Source organism: Dasypus novemcinctus, chromosome X (genome assembly GCF_030445035.2).
Source record: "Dasypus novemcinctus isolate mDasNov1 chromosome X, mDasNov1.1.hap2, whole genome shotgun sequence".
Taxonomy (NCBI): Eukaryota; Metazoa; Chordata; class Mammalia; order Cingulata; family Dasypodidae; genus Dasypus; species Dasypus novemcinctus.
Window position 1 is genome coordinate 100,757,579 of NC_080704.1, and position 25,347 is coordinate 100,782,925.

Consider the following 25,347-nt stretch of genomic DNA (forward strand, 5'->3'; position numbering starts at 1 on the left):
TTTGATTGCTGTAGCTTTGTAGTATATTTTACAATCAGTGCATGTGATTCCTCCAATTTCATTTTTATTTTTTCAGGATGTATTTGGTTATTCAGGACCCCTTGTCATTCCACATAATTTTCATAGTTAGGTTTTCCAATTCATTAAAAAGTGTTCTTTTAATTTTTATTGGTATTGCATTAAATTTTTAATTCAATTTGCATAGGATAGATATCTTAATGATGTTTAATCTTCCTATTCCATGAACAGGGAATATTCTTCCATTTATTTACATCTTCTTTGATTTCCTTTTACAATGTTGTGTAGTTTCCAGTGTGCATACCTCTTTACTTAAGTTACTCTTTACTTAAGTTTACTTGTAGATATTTGATTCATTCAGTTGCTATTGTAAATGCAATTTAAAAAAAATTTCCTCCTCAAATTGCTTATTATTGGTGTACAGAAATTTACTGATTTTTGATCATAGATCTTATAACCTGTCACTTTACTAGATTCATTTATAAGCTTTAGAAGATTTCTTGTATATTTCTCATGGATTTCTATGTACTATATTATGTCATCTGAAAAGAGTGAAATTTGTACTTCTTCCTTTCCAGTTTGGATGAATTTTATATATTTTTCTTACCTAAGTGCTTGTGCAAGTAATTCTAACACAATGCTAAAAAAGAACAGTGTCAGTGGGCATTCTTGTCTTGTTCCAGATCTCAGAGGGAAAACTTTTAGCATTTTCAACATTGAATATGATGTTAGCTGTGTGTTTTTCATATATACCCTTTATCATGTTGAGGAAGTTTCCTTCTATTCCCATCTTTTGCAATGTTTTTATCAGGAAAGGGCACTGTATTTGTCAAATGCATTTTCTGCATCAGTAGAGATGATCATGTGATTTTTTTTTCTTTCAATCTCTTAATATGGTATATTACATTGGTTAATTTTCTTATGGTGAACCATTCTTGCATACCCAGGATAAAATCCACTTGGTCATGATGTATTATTTGTTTGATGTGTTGTTGAATATGATTAGCAACATTTTGTTTAGGATTTTAGTACTTAGTTTCATTAGAATGATTGGTCTATAGCCTTTCTTTCTTGTAGCATCTTTGTGTGGCTTTAATATTAGGGTGATGTTGGCATTAAAGAATGAATTAGGCAATGTTCCCTCCACTTCTATTTATATATTTTTTTCTGAGTTACAGTCAGATCTTTATTTAAAAATCTGATTTGCCGACTTAGTGTTTTCCACCAACTCAGGGAGTAGAAGCCTTCACAGGATTCACAATCTTTTGTTTTAGGTGCTGCCTTTGTGGGAGCTTTAGCAGCAGCTTTTGTTGTATTTTCAGATGCTTGCTTAGTCTTTTTTTGTTTCTTTGGAAGCCCTGATAGATTGTACTCACAGAGCCTTTCTAACTTTGGGTTTCTGATTCTTCTTGGTCATAGTATCAGCAAGGGATGCACCAGTGATAGCCATCTGGAATTTTTTTTTTGTAATTGGTGGATTTTTTTCCTTTATTTTTTATTTTATTTTATTTATTTATTTATTTCTCTCTCCTTTCCTCCCCACCCTGGTTGTCTGTCCTCTGTGTCTATTTGCTGCATCTTCTTTGTCTGCTTCTGTTGTTGTCAGCAGCATGGGAATTTGTGTTTTTTTTTTTTGCTGCCTCACCTTGTTGTGTCAGCTCTCCATGTGGGCGGCACCATTCTTGGGCAGGCTGCACTTTCTTTCACACTGGGTGGCTCTCCTTACAGGGTGCACTCCTTGCACGTGGGGATCCCCTATGTGGGGGACATCCCTACGTGGCATGGCACTCCTTGTGCACGTCAGCATTGCACATGGGCCAGCTCCACACAGGTCAAGGAGGCCCAGGGTTTGAACTGCAGACCTCCCATGTGGCAGATGGACGCCCTAACCACTGGGCTAAGTCCACTGACCCTTTATTTTTTTTTAAATGTTACATTAAAAAAGTATGAGGTTCCCATATACCCCCCCACCCTCACCCCACTCCTCCCATGTCAACAACCTCTTTCATCATCATGGCACATTCATTGCATTTGGTGAATACATTTTGGAGCACTGCTGCCCCACATGGATAGTGATTTACAATGTAGTTTACACTCTCCCACAGTCCACCCAGTGGGCCATGGTAGGACATACGATGTTCAGCATCTGTCCCTGTAGTACCACTCAGGACAACTCCAAGTCCAGAAAATGCCCCCACATCATATCTCTTCTTCCCTCTCCCTAACCGCAGCAGCTCCCTTGGCCACTTTCTCCACATCAATGTTACAATTTCTTCCTTTACTAATAACAATAGTTCCATAGTAGAATATCAGTAAGTCCACTCTAATTCACACCCTATTCCTCGATCCTGTGGACTCTGGGATGGTTATGTCCACTCCTCCTCTATACCAAAAGGGAGCCCTCTGAAATTTGACTGCACAGTGAGTTTTCTTTTTTTAAATTTCTTCAGACTGTTCCTTTTTATGCTTTCTTCTGTTGAGGGCAGTCCAGTTTATCTGCTGAGGGTTCCTCTTGGAAAGGAATGGCAATTTGCTTTTTGCGTTAAGAAATTAGAAAACCTTCCTGTCAGTCCTGGCGTAGTGTCTCCCATGTCCAGGATAGATCTTGTACCCACTGAAACTGCAGAGCTCAACCTTCACAGCTGCAGATTCTGAGGAACAAGAAAGATGGTGAAGAAAAAGAGAGGATCATCTCCACTTCTATTTTTAAGAAGAGTTTAAGTAAGATTTGCATTAGTTCTTTCTGGAATGTTTGGTAAAATCAACACATGAGGACATCTGATCATGGGCTCTTCTTAGTTGGGATGTTTTTGATGACTAATTCAATCTTGTTACTTGTGATTGGTTTGTCGTGTTCGTCAATATCTTTTTTCATCAATGTAGTCTGCTTGTGTGTTTCTAGGAAATTTTCCATTCATCTAAGTTATCCATCTTGTTGTCATACAATTTTTCAAAGTATTCTCTTATGGTACTCTTTATTTCTGTGGGGTCAGTGGTGATAGCTCCTTCCTCATTTCTTCTTTTATGTATTTGCATCTTCTCTTCTTTTTTCTTTGCTAGTGTAGCTAAAGATTTTTCAATACTATTAATCTCAAAGAATCAGCTTTTAGTTTTGTTAATTTTATAAAATTATGAACATTTATTGTATTTTTTGAAGATACGTTGATCACAAAAAAAGTTACATTAGAAAATATAAGAGGTTCCCACATACCCCACCCCCCACACCCCCACTCCTTCCACATCAACAACGTTTTTCATCATGTGGCACTGGCATTCTGCTATAGAACTATTGTGACTAATAATGGAAGAAACTGTTTTGTTACTTTTTTTTTTTACTGCTTCATTTTCAATTTCATTTAGCTCTGCTCTATTCTTTGTTATTTCCTTCTTTCTACTTGCTTTGGGATTGGCTTATTGTTCTCTTTCTAATTCTTACAGGTGTGCATTTTGGTCTTTGATTTTAGCTCTTTCTTCCTTTTTAATACAGGAATTTTTGCCTATAATTTTCCCCCAGCATCGCTGTATCCCCTAGGTTTTGACATGTTGTTTTATTATTTTCTTTCATTTCTTGGTAGTTTTTTATTTCTTTTGAAATTTCCTTCTTGACCCACTGATTGTCTAAGAGTGTGCTGTTTAACTTCCAAATCTGTGTACCTAATCAGGTTCTCTTCCTGTTACTGATTTCCAGTCATTCCATTGTGGTCAGAGAAATTACTTTTCATAATTTCAATCTTTCTGAATTTGTTAAGAGTTGTTCTGTAACATAGCATGTGGTCTATCTTGGAGAATGATCCATGAGGACTTGAGAAGAATGTATATCCTGATGTATGTGAGTGTAATGTTCTCTATATGTCCATTAGGTCTAGATCCTCTCATGTTTTAGTCAAGGTCTCTATTTATTCATCCTCCCTTGAGGTGTTCTGTCTAAAGATGATGACAGTGTATTTAATCCCCCCCTATAAATGTAGAGACATTTATTTTCCCACTTAGTTTTTCTAATGTTTGCTTCATGTGTTTTGAGGTGCCCTGGATACGTGCATAACTATTTATGCTTTTTCTTTCTTCTTGATAGTTTTTCACTTCTATTAATGTATAGCATATTTCTTTGTCTATTACAGTATTTTTGCATTTAAAATTAATTTTTGTCAAATATTAGTATAGCTGCTCCCACCCTTTTCTGGTTCTTTGCATGTAAAACTATTTTCCAACCATTCACTTTGAAACTCCTTGCATCCCAGTATCTAAGGTGAGTGTCTTGTAGACAGCATATAGATAGGTCATATTTGGTTATCCATTCTGCTAGTCTGTGCTTCTTGATTGAAGAGTTTAATCCATTAACATTCAGTTTTATTACTGTCAATGAATTACTTACATTAGCCATATTTTCTTTAAGTTTATGCATGTCATATGTTTTTTTCTGTCTTTATCTTTTAGTTATTCTTACCAATAATCTTCTTTCCTATACTCTCCTACAACTCTCTCATTTTTTCTTTTCAATATGCATTATTCCATTTAATATTTCTTGAAGGGCAGGTTTCTTGTTGACAAACTCTCATAATTTCTGTTTATCTGTGAATATTTTGAACTTTCCCTCATTTCTGAATGCCAGATTTGCTGGATAGAGAATTTTTGATAGAGGTTTTTCCTTCTAGATCCTTAACTATATCATACCACTGTCTTCTTGCTTCCATAGTTTCAGATGTGAAATCAGCACTTAATTTTACCAAGCTTTCCTTGTATGTGATGGATCTCTTTTCTCTTGTTGCTTTCAGTATTCTTTCTTTGTCTTGAGCATTGGACTATTTGACAAGTGTATGTCTTGGGATAGGCCTGTTAAGATTTAGACTGTTTGGGGTGCACTGTGCTTCCTGTACATGTACATCCATGCTTGTCAAAAGAATTGGGGAATTTTCAGCCATTATTTCTTCCAACTCTCCTTCTGTTCCTTTTCTCTTCTCTTCTCCCCTGGCATACCTATAATACATATATTTGCATGTTTTGTGTTGTCGTTCAAATCCCTAAGTCAATGCTTGATTTTTTCTCTTTTTTATCTATTTATTCTACTATCTGTCTGATTTCAGATATATTTTCTTTAACATCACCAATTCTCTCCTCTGCCTGTTCAAACTTGCTGTTATATGTTTCCAGTGTATTTTTGATTTCTTGTATTGTGCCATTCACCACCATTGGACCCATTATATTTTGATATATGTTTACAATTTCTCCAGTAGGTTTACCCACTTTATTTTTAATTTCCTTTATCTTTTCATTCACTTCATTAAGTTGCTTTGTGATATTTATTTGGGCATCCTTGATTAGTTATTCCATGTACTGTGATTCCTCCTCTTTTTTAGTTTGTTCATATGAGTGGGCCATATCTTCCTATTTCTTAGTATGGCTTGTAATTTTTTGTTGGTGTTCAGGCATCTGTTTATTTTGATGTGCTTATTTGGCTGGTTAGCTTCTCTTTCTACTATAGTATTTTATTTTGTTGTTTTTTTTGTGTGTGTGGTAAGGTTCCTTTTTGACACTTGGTTCCTCTCATTCTATATCCTTGCAATTGTACATGTTCCCTCGAAAAAAATTTAGGACAAGGGAAAAAGAAATAGAAAAGAAGAGGAAAAGCATTATGGTAATATTTTGAAAAAAGCTAGAAGGGAAAGCATACAAGTGCTAAGAAAATAAATAATACCAGTGAAAAATAAAAAAAATACAAAAGAATAAGAATAAAACAGGTAGCCTCGAAAAAATGAAATAAGGAACAAAATGAGGAAAAAATAGAATACATTAAAAGTCCAGAATGATGAGGAGAGGAAAAGAGAAAAAGAAGAGATAAAATTTTTAAAAATTGAAAATGAAGACCAAACAAAAAGAGGTGGAATGAAAGAAAAACAACAAAATATAGAAAAATTAAGGAATGAAATGAAATAAAGTAGGTAAAAAAATAAGTAAAAGAAAAAGAAAGGAAACAAAGAAATGGGAAAGACAAAAAACAAGAATCAAAACAACAACAACAAACAACCCAAGAAAACCAGTCTTCCTTCATAAGCCCCTAAGGAGCTTCTCAAGCTGTCCATGCTCATCAATTCATCAGCCTTCAGCATGCCCTCCTCAGGTGATGTACTGGAGTTTAGTGAATAATATAAAGAAAATAAAAGAACCTATAAAAATAAAATAATAAAAAATAACAGATCCAAGGAAACCTAAAACAAGAACAAAATCTGTCCGTATGTTCCCTGTCATAATGTACCATCTGGGTGCCTGATAATCTAGTGGATTACTCTCTGAATCACTTCTCTACGGAGACCTAAGAATCAAACGAAAGACTTTGTCTATGCAAGGCAGGAATTCCTCCACTGAGCTTCATAGGCTCCATAGTTTAAGCAGGCTTCAGAAACCTTATCTGGCTCTATCCATCCCTTTTCCCTAGGCGGGTTAGGCTTCTAATTAGCCAAGGTAAGCTGTTTAGGCACCTGTCTCCTTCCCTTCTCTACCTTAGATCCTCTCTCTCCCAGGTGGGCTGGGTGTGATATCCTGCCTGATCAGACGCCCCTCCTTCTCCCTGAAGCCCCCTCAATGCTGGTTGGGGAACTTCTGAAATTCAAAGGGGATTTAGCTAGACAAAGTCACCGAAAACAAACCACTCTCTAGCCTTTGCCAGAACACTATTCCTCCCGGTCTCGGGGAACACTCCATTCCATTCCGTTGGTTGCAGTGAGTCAGTGGCTTCCTGAGGCTATTTGCCTTGAGGGTGGGATATATGTCCTGTTTCCAGCCACAGGGGAGAGTAACTCATGGTTTTGCTTGAATTTCTTTGTCTAGTTCCCTCCGGGATGATGCGTCACAATTTCCCATTTTATATATCTCCAAAGCATTCCCTCAGATAAGTTTTTGCCTTTTTAAAGCATTTTTGTGAGGGTGTTGGAATCTGCCTATGTACTTCACTGCCATTTTCCCGTAATTCTCAGAATTGTATTTTCAACCACAGACCTCCACCTCCCCAGAGTTAACCTGTTCCTTGCTCCAGCTCTCCCTCCAGTTCCATGGGTAGGTCAACCCACCCCTCACAAATCTGATCAACCTCACACTCCAGCACTGTCAACTCCCCTCTTATCCCTGCACTTCCATCATCCCCATCCACTGCCAAACCACTCTTTTCCATTTTATAATAGGTTCTGTCCAGATCAAGTATTGGCTCACTACTCTCTACTCTCTTTATTTTTTTTGCATCTTATATTCTAGACTCTATGCCTGTGAGTCTACTCAGTCTGCTTAGGTCATGTCAATGAGATCGTGCAATATTTTTCTTTTACTGACTGGCTTAGTTCAATCAACATACAGTTCAAGATTCACCCATGTTGTGTGTGTCAAAACTCCATTCCTTCTTTTTTTTCTTAAGCAAAAAGCATATTATTTGAAAATATTTTCTCTATTATGTAGTAATGAATTCCATTCATCCTTACAAACTATAATATTTCATTGTATGTAAGTACCACATTTTGCTTATCCACTCATTGGTTGATGCACATTCAGATTTCTTTCAGCTTTGTCAATAGTGAATAATGCCACAATGTGCATGTATCTGTTCATGTCCCTACTTTCAATTCTTCTGGTTATATACCTAGTAGTGGGATTGCTGGATATGTGGAAATTTAATAGTTGGCTTCTTCAGTAACTGCCAAACCAAACTCCACAATGGCTATACCTTTCCACATTCCCAAGAGTAGTTTTCTGTATTTTTTATTTTTTTATTTTTTTAAAGATTTATTTATTTATTCATTTCTCTCCCCTTCCCTTCCTTCCCCCTCCCCCATTGTCTGCTCTCTGTGTCCACTTGCTGTGTTCCTCTGTGACCACTTCCATTCCTAATAGCGGCACTGGGAATCTGTGTTTCTTTTTTTTGTTGCATCATCTTGCTGAGTCAGCTCTCTGTGTGTGCACACCATTCTTGTGCAGGCTGCACTTCCTTTTGCACTGGGCAGCTTTCTTATGGGGTGCACTCCTTGTGCGTGGGGCTCCCCCATGCGGGGGGCACCCCTGCGTGGCATGGCACTCCTTGAGCGCATCAACACTGCACATGGGCCAGCTCCACACGGGTTAAGGAGGCCTGGGGTTTGAACCACAGACCTCCCATGTGGTAGGCAGATGCCCTATCCATTGGGCCAAGTCCGTTTCCCTGTATTTTTTAAATAACAGTCAAATAAGGCTAAGATGATATCTCATTGTGGCTTTGATTTGCTTTTCTCTAATAGCTAGTGATGATGAGCATCTTTTCATGTGCTTTGAGTCATTTTGTATTTCCTTTTTGGAAGAGTCTGTTTTCCAGTTCCAAAAGTTTCTATTTTGGAAAAGAGTCATTCAAAGACAATCTAAAATTTTAGTTACCTTATGTTTTACATTATGTTTTACATTTTAGCCTATAGACTTTTATACATTTTTGGTGTAATTTAACATGTCTTATATCCATTGTTGCATGATCTTGTGAAACACTTTCATTGCCCTCCAGTTACCCTGCTTCCATCTATTCTGTTCCTCTCTCCCCCTCACCAAAGGGCCCATAATGACAATCAATCCTCACTGCTTGAAAGACAAGAGTCACAGGCACTTGCAACAATGCTGAGGGTTTGACAGCCCTGAGGGCTTGACTAGACTGTCCTCACCCATTGGGAGCCATCAATTCTCTCAGGAGACACATTCTCTCTATTTCAGAATATCAGGCCTCCCCAGGATGTGGGTACACCTTCCCACCATTCTATGGGTCTCCACACAATGAGACAACACACTATGACAAGATGAGCACTCACATACTCCTTAGAAACCTGCACTTCTGCCAGATGTCCCCCTTTAAGCACCATAAACAGGTAATCATTCCTTATAATATTTTCTAAAGAGATTTCTCAACATTATAGTTTCAACCACATGCTCGACAACTCCCATATTCAACTGTTACCCTCAACCCTCCCCCCAATTCCTTGGGCCATCTGGCCCATCCTCCCAACCCTAGTCTTCCTCAAGCCTGCAAAGCCCCACCCAATAGTATCCCTATGCCCCTCTCTTATCCCTTCCCTGTAAAAATACCTCCAGCTTATCATAAATTTCACTCATGTAGGCATCAGCTCACAACCTTCCTCTCCTCCCCCAATTTCCTCTAAATCTATCATCCAGTCTCTAGCTCTCTGAGACAGCTTGGTTTGCTTATTTCATAACAGTGAGTTCATGGAGTATTTGTTCTTCAATGCCTGGCTTGTTTCACTCAACATAAGATCTTCAAGATTCATCCATGTTATCCCATGTGATTGTACTGTATTCTTTTTATAGCTGAGTAGTATTCCATTGTATGTATATACCACATTTTGTTTGTCCATTCATCTGTTTATGGGTATTTGGGTTGATTCCAACTTTTGGCAATAGTGAATAATGTCACTATGACCATTGGTATGCATATATCTGTTTGTGTCCTTCTTTTCAGTTCTTCTGGGTATATACCCAGGAGTGGGATTGCTTTCATGTTTAATACCCCAATTGACTTTTACTTTATTTTAGTTTTTCTAAATTAGTATGCATTCTATTTCTAATCTTTAAACCTATCACTACTACTTCATTTTCCTATTAATTGAATTTGGCAATATATTAAACTTCATTTTTGGATCAATTTTGGACCACAGAGGGGTTCAATTAGGGCAGAGGAGGAATATGGATGTGGGGTGTTATTGATGGGGGACACATGGTTAGGAGGGAGTTCTCCAGGGCATGTATACAGGGTACATAAAAATGTACAGCTATATGTTGGGTATTTTCATAGTAGTTACAGTTATAAATGACAACTGAGGGAGTGCTGAATTCCTAGCTAGGGGAGCTCTGTCACATTCCCCAATGGAACAGCAACAATTCCTCAATTGCAAGGGCAAAGACCAGTGAAGAAGGATGCTCCAATGATGACCCCTTAATACTGATGACAAAACTTATGAGCCTGTGTGCCTGAAATTTCAACTAGGCCTAGAGATGCAGGTTGCCTAAGAGTTACCTCCTGAGAACCTCCATGTTGCTCAATTGTGGCCAGTCTCTAAGACAAACTTAGCATGTAAATGCATTACCTTCTTCCCACTGTGGAATATGACTCCTGGGGATGAGCCTCCTTGGCACAGAAGGATTACTACCAATCACTAACTAGTGTTGCAACTAGAAAAAGATCTGGAATAAAAGGGGGAAATGGTAAAGACAAATGAGTTTGCATGGCTAAGAGTCTTCAAAAAAGAGCCAGGAGGTCATCAGAGGGGTCAAACTTACACATACCTCAGCAGGATACCAGAGACAGCCAAAGTAGATAGAACCCTAGGTACCAGTGCTCCTGAGGGCTACAGAGACGCACCGCTTCTGCAATCAGGGCAGTTGGCTCTGGATTTCAGGGCGTTTTCAGTGGGCTCTACTTTGGAATTTGTGTTCCTGAGTGTAATGGAGTTGGACTCATATGTGACCTTCCTACACAAGCTTCTTCTGTCACTTTTACTGAACCTGTAGTTGTTGCTGGGGTTGGTGTATACTTAGGAGACTTGAATCTCTGGAGTGGCCATATGTCAGCTAGGCTCTGAGCCTCAGCAGAGTTGCAGCTCCTACTCTCCAGTTGTTGGACTCCCACAGGTTGGCTAATAGGGAGGTGAAGATGGTTAACCACCACACCAGGGAAAAAAGAGTGCCTATAACTCTGAGCAGGAGATTCACATCAATCAACCATGTGTGATCTAAGCCCCCTCACAATATAGAGGTGGAGTGGACATCTCCATCCCAGGATCCACAGGATGGAGGAATAAAATAAGGATTAGAGTGAACTTAATCCTATTCTACTATAGAACTACTGTGACTAGTAATGGAAGAAATTGTATCATTGATCTGGAGAAAGTGGCCATGGTAGTTGCTGAGGGCAGGGAGAGGGAAGAAGAGTTAAGATGTGGGGACATTTTTGGGACTTGGAATTTTCCTCAATAATATTGCAGAGACAGATGCTGGACATTATATATCCTGCCATAAACCACTGAATTTACTCGGGAAGAGTGTAGACTGCAATGTAAATTATAATCCTTGCAGTGCAGCAGTGCTCTGAAATGTATTTACCAAGTGCAATGAATGTGCCACAATAATGAAAGAGGTTATTGATATGGGCGGAGAAGGTGTGTGGGTTGTGGGATATGTGGGAACCTCATATATTTTTTAATTAATTTCTCTCCCTTCCCCCCCCAGTTGTCTGCTGTCCGTGTCCATTCGCTGCGCTCTTCTGTGACTGCTTCTATCCTTATCAGCGGCACTGGGAATCTGTGTTTCTTTTTGTTGCGTCATCTTGTTGTGTCAGCTCTCTGTGTGCACAGCACCATTCTTGGGCAGGCTGCACTTCCTTTCGCACTGGGTGGCTCTCCTTGTGGGGCACACTCCTTGCGTGTGGGCTCCCCTACGCAGGGGACACCCCTGCATGGCATGGCACTCCTTGCACACATCAGCACCACACATGTGCCAGCTCCACTCAGGTCAAGTAGGCCTAGAGTTTGAACCGCAGACCTCCCATGTGGTAGGTGGATGCCCTATCCATTGGGCCAAGTCCGCTTCCTTTATATTTTTTAATGTAATATTCTTTGTGATCTATGTATTTGTAAAAAAGGGCAATTTAATAAAAAATAAAAAAAAACAAAAAGCAAACAAACAAACCAAAAGTAAATACAATCTAATACCAATCTTGTTCAAACTCCTAGGATGGAACAAGAAAGTTCAGCAGAAATAACATTACAAAACTTATTCTATGAAGCCATTACCCTGATACCAAAACCAGTTCTAGATATTGTGAAAAAAAGAAAATTACAGACCAGTATCTCTAATGAATATAAATTCAAAAATCTTCAATAAAATACTTGTGAACCAAATCCAAAAGCACATTAAAAGTATTATACATCATGTCAAGTGCGACTCCTATCCCCTGTTCGCTAGACTTACCCAGATCAGCTAACCAGGACGTGAAGATGGTCAAACACCACACCAGGGGATCAAGAGTGCCAACAACTGCAAGCAGAGGAATTGTATCCATCACCCATGTGTAAGCTAAGCCCCCTCTTGATCTAGAGGTGGAGTGGACTTCACCATCGCAGAGTCCACAGAATGGAGAAATAAAATATGGTTTAGTATGGACTTACTGATATTCTACTATAAAACTATTGTGACTAGTAATAGAAGAAATTGTAGCATTGAGGAGGTGAAAGTGACCACAGTAGTTGCTGAGGGCAGGGAGAGGGAAGAAGAGATGTGATGTGGGGGCATTTTGGGGACTTGGAGTTGTCCTAAATGATATTGCAGGGTCAGATTATGGACGTTATATATCCTGCCCTAGCCTACTGAATGTACTGGGGGAGAGTGTGAACTATAGGCTAAACTATTTTCTATATGGTGTAGCAGTGCTCCAGAATGTGTTCACCGAGTGTGATGAGTGTGCCACAATGATGGAGGGGGTTGTTGGTGTAGAAGGAGTGGGGTGGGTGGGTGGGGGTTTTACAGGAACCTCTCATATATTTAACGTAACTTTTTTGTGTGATATATATATCTTCAAAAAAATACAATTTACTAAAATGATGGTGTGTGGGGGGTGGGGAGCAGGATATATGGGAACCTCTTATTTTTTTATGTTTTTAAATGTAACATTCTTTGTGATCTATTAATTTTAATTTTAAAATTGTTAAAAAAAAGAAAGGACATTCGATAATGAATCAAATTACATAAAAAAAACTAAGATCTCTGGTAAAGGTAACCTTTTATGTAAATATAAACACCAATAATAATGTATGGTAGTTTTTGGTGTGTAACTCCACTTTTTACTTTGTACAAATTCTAAAATTCAGGTGCATGAAAGTAATGATTAATCTATGCTTTTGTATATACAATGTATGAACATATATGTAACAATTATAACAAAAAGAGGGGTAGCAATAGAGTATAGGGACAATAATTGTGTAAAGGGAATATGGTTAACATATAGTGATGATAATATTGATTTAGCAATTATAACAAAGTACCACACTAAAGTAAAATAACAATGATAAGGGGAAAACAATGGGCAAAAGGCTTGAAAAGACAGTTGTTCAAATAAGAAATACAAATGGATGGGAAACGGACTTTGGCCCAGTGGTTAGGGCGTCCGTTTACCACATGGGAGGCCCGCGGTTCAAGCCCCGGGCCTCCTTGACCCGTGTGGAGCTGGCCCATGCGCAGTGCTGATGCGCGCAAGGAGTGCCGTGCCACACAGGGGTGTCCCCCGCGTAGGGGAGCCCCACGCGCAAGGAGTGCACCCATGAGGAGAGCCGCCCAGCACGAAGGAGGGAGCAGCCTGCCGAGGAATGGCGCCGCCCACACTTCCCGTGCAGCTGACGACAACAGAAGCTGACAAAGAAACAAGACGCAGCAAAAAGACACAGAAAAAAAACAGACAACCAGGGGAGGGGAGGGGAATTAAATAAATAAAAATAAATCTTTAAAAAAAAAAAAAGAAATACAAATGGCAAAGAAAAACATGAAAAAATGTTCAACATCACTGGTAATTAGGGAAATGCAAATCGAAACCACAAGAGCTATAATTTCACGCCTAGTAGATGGGCCATTATTAAAAAGTCAGAAACCCATGAAGTTTTGAAGTCAGGTTGCATGATTCCTCCAACTTTGTTTTTCTTTATCAATATGTTTTTGGCTATTTGGGGCCACTTGTCCTCCCAAGTATGTTTCATAATTGGTTTTTCCAGTTCAGTAAAAAATGCTGTTGATAATTTTATGGGAACTGTGTTAAATATGTAAATCAATTTTCATAGCATAATCATCTAATGATATTTAGACTTCCAATCCATAAACATGGATTATTATTCTATTATAAAGGTCTTCTTTGATTTGCTTAACAATATTGTATAGGTTTTGTGTACAAATATTGTACATCTGTTGTTAGATTTATTTCTAGGTATTTGATTGTTTTAGTTGCTATTGTAAATGGAATTTTTCTTGCTATCCTACTCAGACTACTCATGTTTCATGTGCAGAAATGCTACTGATTTTCAAATATTGATCTTATATCCTGCCGCTAAACTGAACTCACTTATCAGCTCTAGAAACTTAGCTGTAGACTTTTGGGGGCTTTCTACATATGGGATCATATAATATCATACAGTAAAAGTTTTTCTTCTTCTCTCCAATTTTGATACATTTTATTTCTTTGTCTTGCCCAAGTGCTCAAGCAAGTATTTCCAATATAATATTAAATAGGAATGATGACAGTGGGAATCCTTGTCTTGTTTCTGATTTTAGAGGTAAAACTTTTAACATTTCACCATTGAGTATGATATTAGCTGTAGGTTTTTCATATATATCCTTTATCATGTTGAAGAAGTTTCTTTCTACTACCATCTTTCAAAGTGTTTTTATCAAGATAGGATGGTGTATCTTGTCAAACACTTTATTTGTGTCAATAAAGATGATATGTGACTTTTCCTTTGTTATGTTAATGTGGTATATTACATTGATTTTTTATGTTGAAGCATCCTTGCATATCAGAAATAAAACCCATTTGATCATGGTGTATAATTCATTTGATATGGTGTTGCATATGATTAGCTAGTATTCTGGTGAGGATTTGAGCATCTAAGTTCATTAGAGAGATTGGTCTGTAGCTTTCTTTTCTTGTGGCATCTTTATGTGGCTTTGGTATTAGGGTGATTTTGGTATTAATGAATGTGTTATGTACTGTTCCCTCCACTTCTATTTTTTGGAAACATTTAAGAAGAATTGTTGCTAGTTTTTTCCAGAATGATTCTTAGAATGTACCTGTGTAGCCATTTGGTCTTGGCCTTTTCTTCATTGCTATGGTTTTGATGACTAATTCAATCTCACTACTTGTTATTGGTCTATTGAGTTATTCTATTACTTTTTTTGTCAATGTAGGTTGTCTGTATGTTTCTAGAAATTTTTCCATCTCATCTAAGTTAAACATCTTGTTGGCATATAAACTTTCAAAGTAGCTTCTTATGATACTCTTTATTTCTGTGAGCTCAGTTGTGATATTCCTTCTTTCCTCTTTTATTTATGTGTATCTTCTGTCTTTTTTTTCTTTGTTAGGTTAGCTAAGGGTTTGCCAATTTCATTAATCTTCTAAAACAACCAGCTTTGTTTTTGTTAGTCTTTTCTAGTTTTTTTAAAATTTTATTTTTCATGTAGCTCTGTTCTCATCTTTCTTATTTCCTTTTTTCTGCTTGTTTTTGAATTAGTTTGTTTTTTTTCTAGTTCCTCCAAGTGTGCAGTTAGGTCTTTGATTTTAGCTTTCTTTATTTTTAGTATAGGTGTTTATGGCTATAAATTTCCCTCACAGCACTGCTTTAGCTGCATTCCATAAGCTTTGATATGTTGTGTTCTCATTTTTATTCCTTTCAAGGCAATTATTGATTTATTTTGCAATATTTTCCTTGACCCACTGATTGTTTAACTTCCATATATTTGTGACTATTTTTGTTCTCTATCCCTTATTAATTTTCACATTCATTCCATTGCAGTCAGAGTAATTATTTTGTATAATTTCAATCTTTCTGAATTCATTGAGACTTGTTCTGTGATCTAGCATGTGGTCTATCCTGGAGTATGATCCATGTATGCTTGAGAAGAACTTATATCATGCTATATTTGTGTGTAATGCTCTGTATATTGCTATTAGGGCTAGGTCCTCTAACATATTATTCATGTCTGTTGAGATGTTCTGTCTAATGGTGATAAAGTTCCCCACCATGATTGTAGTGTCATCTTTTTCTCCCCTTACTTTTGCCATTGTTTGTATTATGTAATTTGGGGGCAACCTGGTTAGGTGCATAAATATTTATGATTGTTCTTCCTTCTTGATATATTACCTCTTTTATTAATTTGTAGTGTCCTTCTTTGTCTCTTACAGTAGTTCTGCATTTAAAACCCTTTTTGTCCAATATTAGTATAGTTACTCCTGCCCTCTTTTGGTCATTGTTTGCACGTTAAATAATTTTCCAAACTTTCACTTGCAACCTCCTTGTGTCCCTGGGTCTAAGGTGAATTTCTTGTAAAAAGCATATAGGTCTGTCATCTTTTCTTACCATTTTCTACTTTGTGCCTTTTGGTTGGAGAGGTTAATCCATTAACATTCCATAATATTACCGTCAAGGCATTGTTTACATTAGCCATTTTTCTTCAGGTTTATATGTCAAATTTGTTTTTATTTCTCTTTCTAAACTTTTTGCTATGCTTACTAATCTTCATTTCTACACTCTCCTCCAACCCTCCCTTTCCTGTTTTTTTTTTTCTTTCAACTCTCAGAACTCACTTTAGTATTGAAGGGCAGAACTCTTGTTGAAAACCTTTCAATTTCTGTTTTTCTGTGAATATTTTGAACTCTCCCTCATTTTTGAATTCCAGCTTTGCTGGATACAGAATTCTTGGCTGGCTATTTATATATTTTTAATTTATTTTTAATTTTAGCACCTTAGCTATGTCATAGCACTGCCTTCTCACCTCTGTGGTTTCAAATGAGAAATCAACACTTAATCTTATCAAGCTTCTCCTTTTCCTGGAATGGTCTGAGAACTGGTCTGTCTGCTCTATTTCCTCTCCCTGCCTACTCCTGTCTCCCCCTGAGTTGTGTGGGTGCTGGTTCTCAACCCTTCTTGTTCCACAGCTACCCCACCTCAAGAGCTTTCTGGGTACCAGAATGCACACGTGGTCACCTGGTGGCTTTCTCACTCTTTGTCAATTTTTTTCTATTTCCTTTATTTCTACTTTCTTGTCATGTTTTGTACTGATTATATCCTTAAAATTTTCAGTCATTACTTAGATATTTATCATGCCTATTTTACCCTAGCAAATTTTTAAAGCTGAAAAATTTGTTACCCCGCACCTGCAGCATTCAAGGACTTTAGAATACTTTAATTCCAATTCACCATTGCAATGCTACATATCTGAAGAGATAGTAAAAATACTTATATTTTCCTCTTGACTTTACTGAGACAGTAGTGTTCACTGCTAACACTTATGCAGTACACTTTATCAAACGATGAAGGTATCTTTATATTCAAATTATATATATATATTTCAAAATTCATATACACATATATGAAATTTATATCATATTTTTGGTCTCACTGAAGTTGTAAAGACTTTCTGGACTGTTGAAAAGGATTCTGAGGTTGACACTCTGATCTTGTAAGAAAAAGTGGAATGCCTGATTAACGTGATATGCCATGGCCAAGTGAGGGGCAGTATGGTAGAACAAATGCTATGTTGCCTTGGAAAGGACAAATTTGTGAAAAAATGAAATGGAACACAGGGAAGGCATATTTTGATTTGGGATGGGTATGAGAGCAAGGAAACATGGAGACTGTAACACCCTTGGAGAAACAGGAGAACAACTCTGTGCTGGTCCTGGCTAGATAGGAGATAAGCTGGGAAATTCAGGTGATGGGCAAAGTGGACAGTGTTCAAAAGCAAACTATTTGCATTTGACTTTTTAAATGGCTATCCTTAGAAGGAAAATAAAATAGTTGTAATCTTCTCTGGTGGCAGCTCCTGTATCTCTTTCTCTCCACTCCTCAAGATAATGAGGAGATCAGTGAGTCACCTGCTACTTGTGTGAACTTTTTTATTGCCCCTCTTCATTAGAATAGGTGATAAAAAGTTGACTGCAGTGTGTCTTGGAGGCAGTGCAGCAGGATATTACGTACATGCTAGTCAGCAGCCAAAACCACAACCTCACTTGCCAGTGAATTTGCAAATAACCAATTCTCCAGGTACTTCTAGTATTTTCACCAAACGTTGCCTTTTTGAGAACTTCATTAATCTAACACCATTAAGATGGAAGAGTGAATGAGTTTATGGCTGTGTAAGAAGGTGAAGTAGCAGAATTTGCAGCTCCTAAGAACATTGCTGTCATTTGTTTACTATAACAAAGTCTAAGTAATGTTAAAATTCCCTTATAAAATATTCTTTGGAGTAAAAGAGCACCAACTATATGGTTAATTTAATAATAAAATATTTAAAATCCAGTAAATGCTTACTTCCTGAAATTAATGACTCAAATGATAAGCCCCTTATTTGTCTTAGAATCACTGTATACTTGGCTCCAGAATTGCAGGCAAGAGAGAAGTTAAAAGCAAACAAGATACATCCTGGATGAGTAGAAGCTATATGTATTCAAAGAAGAAATATGATTGAAAAAGTCATTAGTACTGCAAACGATTTTCATCCTTATTTGACCTTTTCCTGAAATGAGAATATTCTATTTTATGGTGGGAAATATTCTCTTTAGAAAAAGCAAACATTGATGTTTGGGGAGGAATAGTTCAGGCAGCCACTATAAGTCAAGACAAGGCTTGATGATTCAGAACCATAACCCCTGGGCTTGAAGTTTTGTTTATGATCAATAGATATAACATCCAAGAGATATTCCTTGCAAATATCCTATCATGTTTATTTTTTATTTTCATTTCATTGTGTCCTTCCTTTGATTCATCATATTTTCTTTTAATCTTGTCTGCTCTGCTGCTAGAAATGACTGCTGTGGAAATAAAAGCATGAAATAGGTAACCTCATGTGGTCCAAAAAACCTTTCATTTTCCTGATTTTTCCAATTTTTTTGTGTCAACCTATACAGGAGCAAACTGCAACCAAAGACTAAAAGAGTAGTTCATACTACCTAGAGCACTAGATTTTATGAAAGTAGCCTTTTGCCTCCAAACCAATAAAACCAACAGATTTAATCAAGTTTTTGCTCTGATTAGGCTATGAAAGCTGTAACCCATTCTGATAATAAAGAAGAACTATTTGGAAACAAATTACAACACTTGTCTTTATTACATGTATCAATTTACACACAAGGTGCAAAAATCACTTATTATATTTTTTTGTAAAGGAAAAATACTGCAGGGCATTTTAATAACCAATAAATTATATATTTAATGAGCCAGGACAAAATATAAATGGTGAGTCAAACATCCCTAAGAATGAGGATCCCATACTGATTTGATGCAAATTCTGATCACATAGGTTATAGGCTATTAGATCCACTGTAATTAAAATGACTAAATGCTTATACTTCTATAGTCATCCACATGAAAATTCTTTTTGGGAATTTACAGCTTATTTTCAGACATCATTTATTGACTGCTTAGATTGTTCTTCAAACAAATAGGGACTGAAAACAGAGAGAGTTTCACCTTTAAATTTTTACAAGTATTGCTCCAATAAGTTCTATAGTAAACCCATCAGTCTTGGTGAATTGGTAGAGAAATATCTTCTGAACTACTTCTGCAAAACAACTATATATGTTTGATGTCACATTGGAAGCATGAGAGGTTTCATTGATGAAAGAACGTAGTCACAGAACTAACCAAATACTCTATTGGTGTTCAGTATGTTCATGGAATTTATTTTGGGAGTCCCAAAAAGGTGAGAAAAATTGGATGGGAGAAATGAATGAAACATGTATTATTGTGATAAAAGTGCCCAGGTTAAAGTGAGATGCTGCATCACTTCCCAACTCTCTTTTATTCATTCAGGATCACACACGTCCATGTGTTATAACAAAAGAGAAGTATGAATATTTCACCCAAAATGTATTGATATTATTTTTGCTTTTTATTAAAGAGCAATGGTGTATCATAGTTTAAAGAAAACTGGACATGAGTACAAAAATTTGGAACTTGCTCTCTATGAACAAGAGGGTGCTACTAACTAACTGTGTAACTCTCGGCAAATAAATTCTCCTGAGCTTCCATTTTCTCTCATCTATAAAATGAGGGAGTCAGACAAGATGATTGCTTATTTTTCATTATCTATTTGGTATTTGTTAGAAACCTCTGGCATTACATATGAAATTTGGTAAAGTTGTATCCTGTTTTATAAAATAATTATATTATTGAAATTTGTATACATTAATTTTTTCTTTCCTTTGGTGAGGATGATAAAATCATAATCTGTACACAATAGGAGAGACAGTTATTTAAAGAAACCTGTGATGATTCCTTTGTGAAGCAAATAAAGCTTTGTGATACAAATGAACATATTCAAATATTTCTGTTTTGCAAGTTTCCATTTTAATATATCAAGTTTTCTTAGTCCAAAGTACAACTAGCCTTTATAAAATAATGAAAACCCATGCCCAATATATACTTATCTTTTCAGCCTAGGGGAAAACATCTCTTTCTCCCTGTACTCCCAAACATTTATTGACCATGCCACTCATATTGATATTTGCCATAGGAACGATTGTTACATATTGGTTAAGCACTCAGTCTCTGATGTCAGATAACTCGGGTTTTAAGTGTGGTTCTGTTGCTTCCTAGTTGAGCAGCTTTGACAAAAATACTCACCAATGCTGAGACTCAGTTTCCTCTTTTGTACTTATGAATAACAATATCACTTAACATGTAGTGTTTGTGTCAGAATTAAATATAACAGGCATATGGTACTTAGCTCAGCATCTGACACATAGTATACTAAATTTTAGCTATTTGCAATATTCTCAAACACTTTTAATATTGTGAGTTTTCTCTTTATGTAAACAATGTTCAGAGTACCCTTTAATAGAATTTAAAGTCTATGAAGCTAGACACCATATACAATACTTTTTGTATGGTATAGTCCACAAAACCTAGTAGAATGTCTTCAACTAGTTAGTTATCCAATGCTTATTTATTTTTACTGGTTCTTCCTGTTTAACATGGGGAGGTTTGTCCTATTTTAAAATAGACCATGGCTGAGAACAAGAATATAAGTGGCGGTATTAAGATTCTTAAGGTTATAAGAAAGGATGTATTACCTTCAAGGATGGAAGTTTATTGCAAGGGTACATGAGAAAATGAGGTAGCAATGTCACTCATGAATTGCCCAATCACTCTGGGTATGGATATTTCCCAGGCTTGGATATCTGCCTAGGTTTGAACCCTGGTTTTGCTACTTACAAGCTGTGTGACTTAAGCAAGTTGCTGAAGCTCATAGTGTCCTAGATTCTTCATCTCTAAATTGTAAATAAAAATTGTATCCACCCCTATAATGGTGAGTAAGTGATGATTCAGCAAGATCATGTATGCAAAATGCTTATTGTGCTGAGAACCCATGGTAGGTTCTCAATAAATCATAGCTACTTCCTTTTTTATTATCTTTTTTTAAAAGATACATAGATCACACAACGTGTTACATTAAAAATATAAGAAGTTCCCATATACCCCACTGCCCACACCCACACTCCTCCCACATGACAACTTCTTTCTTTAATGTGGTATGTTCATTGCATTTGATGAGTATATTTTGGAGCATTGCTACACAGCTTGGATTATAGTTTATGTTGTAGTTTACACTCTCTCCCAGTTCATTCAGTGGGTTATGGCAGGATATATGATGACTTTCATCTGTCCATGCAATATCATTTAGGACAACTCCAAGTCCCAAAAATGCCCTAACATCACACCTTTTTTTCTCTCTCCCTTCCTTCAGCAATTCTCATGGCCTCTGTCTCCATATCAATGATACTGGTATTCTACTATAGAATTATTGTGACTCTAGCAAGGGAAGAAATTATACCATTGATGTAGAGGCAGTTGCTCCTCCCTTCTTAGTAGTAATAGTGATAGCTGTGGTTGTGGTTATTGGTACACATGACACAGAAAACCAGAATATAGCTCATTATCATTCAGGATATTGTCCTAAGCTCAAGTGGTTTGACTTCTCTCTCTCTCTCTCTTTTTTTTTTTTTTTGCTAATGTTACTGTTTTATTTTTCTGTCTTTATTTATTTATTTTAATATTACATTAAAAAAATATTAGGTCCCCATATACTCCCCACTCCCTTCACCCCACTGCTCCCATAACAACAACCTCTTCCATCATCATGGGACATTCATTGCACTTGGTGAATACATCTCTGAGCACTGCTTCACCACGTGGTCAATGGTCCACATTATAGTTTACACTCTCCCCCAGTCCACACAATGGGCCATAGAAGAACATACAACTTCCAGTAACTGTCCCTCCAGTACCACCCAAGACAGTGTCAAGTCCTGAAAATGCCCCACATCACATCTCTTCTTACCAATCCCTACCCTCAGCAGCTACCGTGGCCACTTTCTCCACATCAATGCTACATTTTCCTCCATTACTAATCACAATAGTTCCAGAATAGAATATCAGTAAGTCCACTCTAATCCATACTCTATTCCTCCATTCTGTGGACCCTGGGATGGTTATGTCCACTCCACCTCTACATCAAGAGGGTGCTTCGATTCCACTTGGATGATACATGCAATTCTCCTGCTTGCAGTTGTAGGCACTCTTGGCTCCCTGGTGTGGTGGTTGACCATCTTCACTTCCCTGTTAGCTGCCTGGGGTAAGACCAATAAACCAGAGGGTAAGAGTTGCAAGTCTGTTGAGGCTCAGGGCCTGGCTATCACATGGACAGTCCAGAGACTCAGGTCCTCTGAGTATACACTAAACCCCAGCGTCAACCACAGGTCTGGTAAAAGTTAACAGGGGAGCTTGTGAACAAAGGTCACATCTGAGTCCAAATCCATCACATTCAGGAACACAAACTCCAAAGTAGGGCCAAATGACATGGCACTGAACTCCATCTGCCATGACCATAGAACCTGTGGGTCTCTGTAGCCCTCAGAAGAGCCAATACCTGGGGTTGTATGTACTTTAGCTGACTCTGGGACTCTGCTGAGGTGTGCATAAGGGCGACCCCTCTGATGACCTCCTGGGTCTTTTTTGGAGACTTCTAGACATATAAACTGATTTGTCCTTTCAATTTCCCCCTTGTCCTTTTTGCCTTCTCTTTTTCATCTAGTATTTGTACTTCCCCAAATTTGATTGGGTTGGTTTGCCAATAGTTAATGTGGACAACCAGAGGCAGCTTAGTTAGATATACTACTTCTGGCCCAACTTTATCATGATTGTCTTTAACTAGCCCATTATTTCCTGGTTCAGTCTACAACCCTAGGCTAACAGTGTTGTTTTTACTCCCTAGCATACACAAAAGTTGAGCAATAATGACAAGAGAAAACAAACAAACAGATAAACAAAATTTCAATCATTTTCCTCAATAAGAATCTATTTTTAAGTTGTCACTTTGCCTTCATGGACTTTTCTTTCAACTCAGTACCCTTTCTAAATAATCAGAGCTGGAAAAACACATTTTCTTTCAAACACATGTTCATTTTTAATTCCAGGACTTCTCACTTTGAGGTGTTTCATCAAGACTCATTTGAGTTATTTCTTCTATCACCCTCAGTGTGATTTTTTTTATAGTTCCTGAGACTCTCTTTAAGTCAGTTACTCACAGTATTGAATCAAACGAGTATTACATAATTAAGTCACATAGCACTTAATAAACTGTGAGACTGAGTATTAGCAGACTTGGCTTTCAGGAGTCATGCTCCTTCAGTCTGCACCAACTGCAACTTTTATCTATCTGTGTAAGGCCCAGATAGAATGAATTAGTTATTCTGACAATGAAAAATCATCCATGATCCACATTTTAAAATCCTTCATTCTTTATCAAAGAAGACAGGCCTGTGGATAGAAAGGAAATAAAAGGAGGCCTTTGAGACCCAAAAGTTACCTCAAAGTCCAGAGGCTATTAGTACTGCTTTGAATACTATGTTTATATTTTAAACATTCACTCTTTCATGATTGGAGCAGTTCAAACACTGCCTACACTCTCCAAATTTTTCAAAATTAACTTTGGATTTACCTTGATGGATTTCTGACAGCTCTTCCTCCATAAGAACTTTTGATAGTTTTGGTCATAGTTGAGGCAAAAATCTTTCTTAAACGTGAAATATTAGCAGATAGAAGGTATTGGCATGTTGTTTCCAAAACATAGCATGGAAAAGATAATGTCTAACAGATTTTATAATTGAAGATCCTAGAAGGGAGAAATGCCTGCCCATCCTGGTTCCCACAGTCTTTTTGGGTTTACGGCAGTCACAGAACTACAATTCAGGTCAATAGTCCTCTTGTGGTCAACAATATCAAAACTCTTTATCAATCTCAAATTAATCAGTGTTCTAGAAGACTCTGGTAACGAGTCAATAATATTTTGATGGTGACAATAATACTTTTTCTTAACTGAAGCTAAGCTGCAAAAGAGAGAAAATGAAATTACAGAGAATACATTTGTCTTGGATTTCCAGGAAACTATTCAGAATCTCTTCAGGGGTAGTTCAAAACCATTATCTTCCGTAATCTGGTGTTTCTTAAAAGGGTGGCAATTCATAGCTTGACACAGTGCTATTTTAAAAACAAAACAAATCAAAGCATTAAATAAATCAAAAGCATCAAATAAATAAGTATTCAGCTGAGATGAGTGTAAGGCTGGTTAGTGGTTGCTCTTAATCAAGAGCTAGACAACTGGGCTTCATACTAAAACAACCTGACTTAATACTTGTCACAAGGGGCTGCCCCTACTCTCAAAGTATCTTATACAGCAATGCCTCAATTAGTCTGTGTATACAGTTACACTTGTTCCTTTTATATTTCTCAGGATTTCCCTAGTATTTACAATGTAACCCTCAAATGCTTTGCTTTTGCAGATGTACCAAAAGTCTCCAATATTAAGATGAAACAGGTTTAATACACTTAGAATAGCACCTCTCACTTCAAAATATTATTGTAGTTTCCTAAGTATTGTTTGTGAAGAAACACCCTATATCCTCTGACTTTCATCAAATGCTGCTTTTGCTTTTACCCAGAGAAGAGCAAATAATGGCCCCACCCAATTTTTGCTTTAAAATGTATCCATTTCTCTTTCTATAAAAGGCTACTTATTCTATTAATACCTTTTGGACCGATGACCTCAGAGCTCACCACTGACTGTTTTCTTTTGTATTAAATTTCCATAAACAGCTGTCATTTTTCTGGGGTGAACAGACAAATCTTGACCTCACAACAAAGGCTAAAATCAGAATGAAGAAATTACGTCTCTAATATTCTCCTTGGTTTTTACTTTATTTTTTTGGGTGGACTGAATATGCTATCTGTTTTAAGATACTGTGATAGTGGGTGGAAATTTGTCGGCATTAGGCCAGCAACTGGTAACCAGTGGTTCTTAGGTTACTACAGGAAGACAAATTTAAAAAAAGAACTCGCAAAGCCCAGCACAATTGGCAGTTCTCTGAGGCAACTATGGAAGGAATTACAAAGGACTGTAATTACCCTTCAGAACCTAACTATACTAACTATGCCTAACCTCAAGGGACTCATTTTACTGACCTGCAGAAAGTTTGATATATTTGTTTTCCTTGTCAGAAGCAAGCAT

General features: G+C 37.2%; 1 pseudogene; it reads right to left on the bottom strand.

The window, feature by feature from the left end:
- Positions 1–1,229: 1,229 nt before the first annotated feature.
- LOC131277130 (large ribosomal subunit protein eL24-like) lies at positions 1,230–25,347 on the bottom strand (annotated as a pseudogene).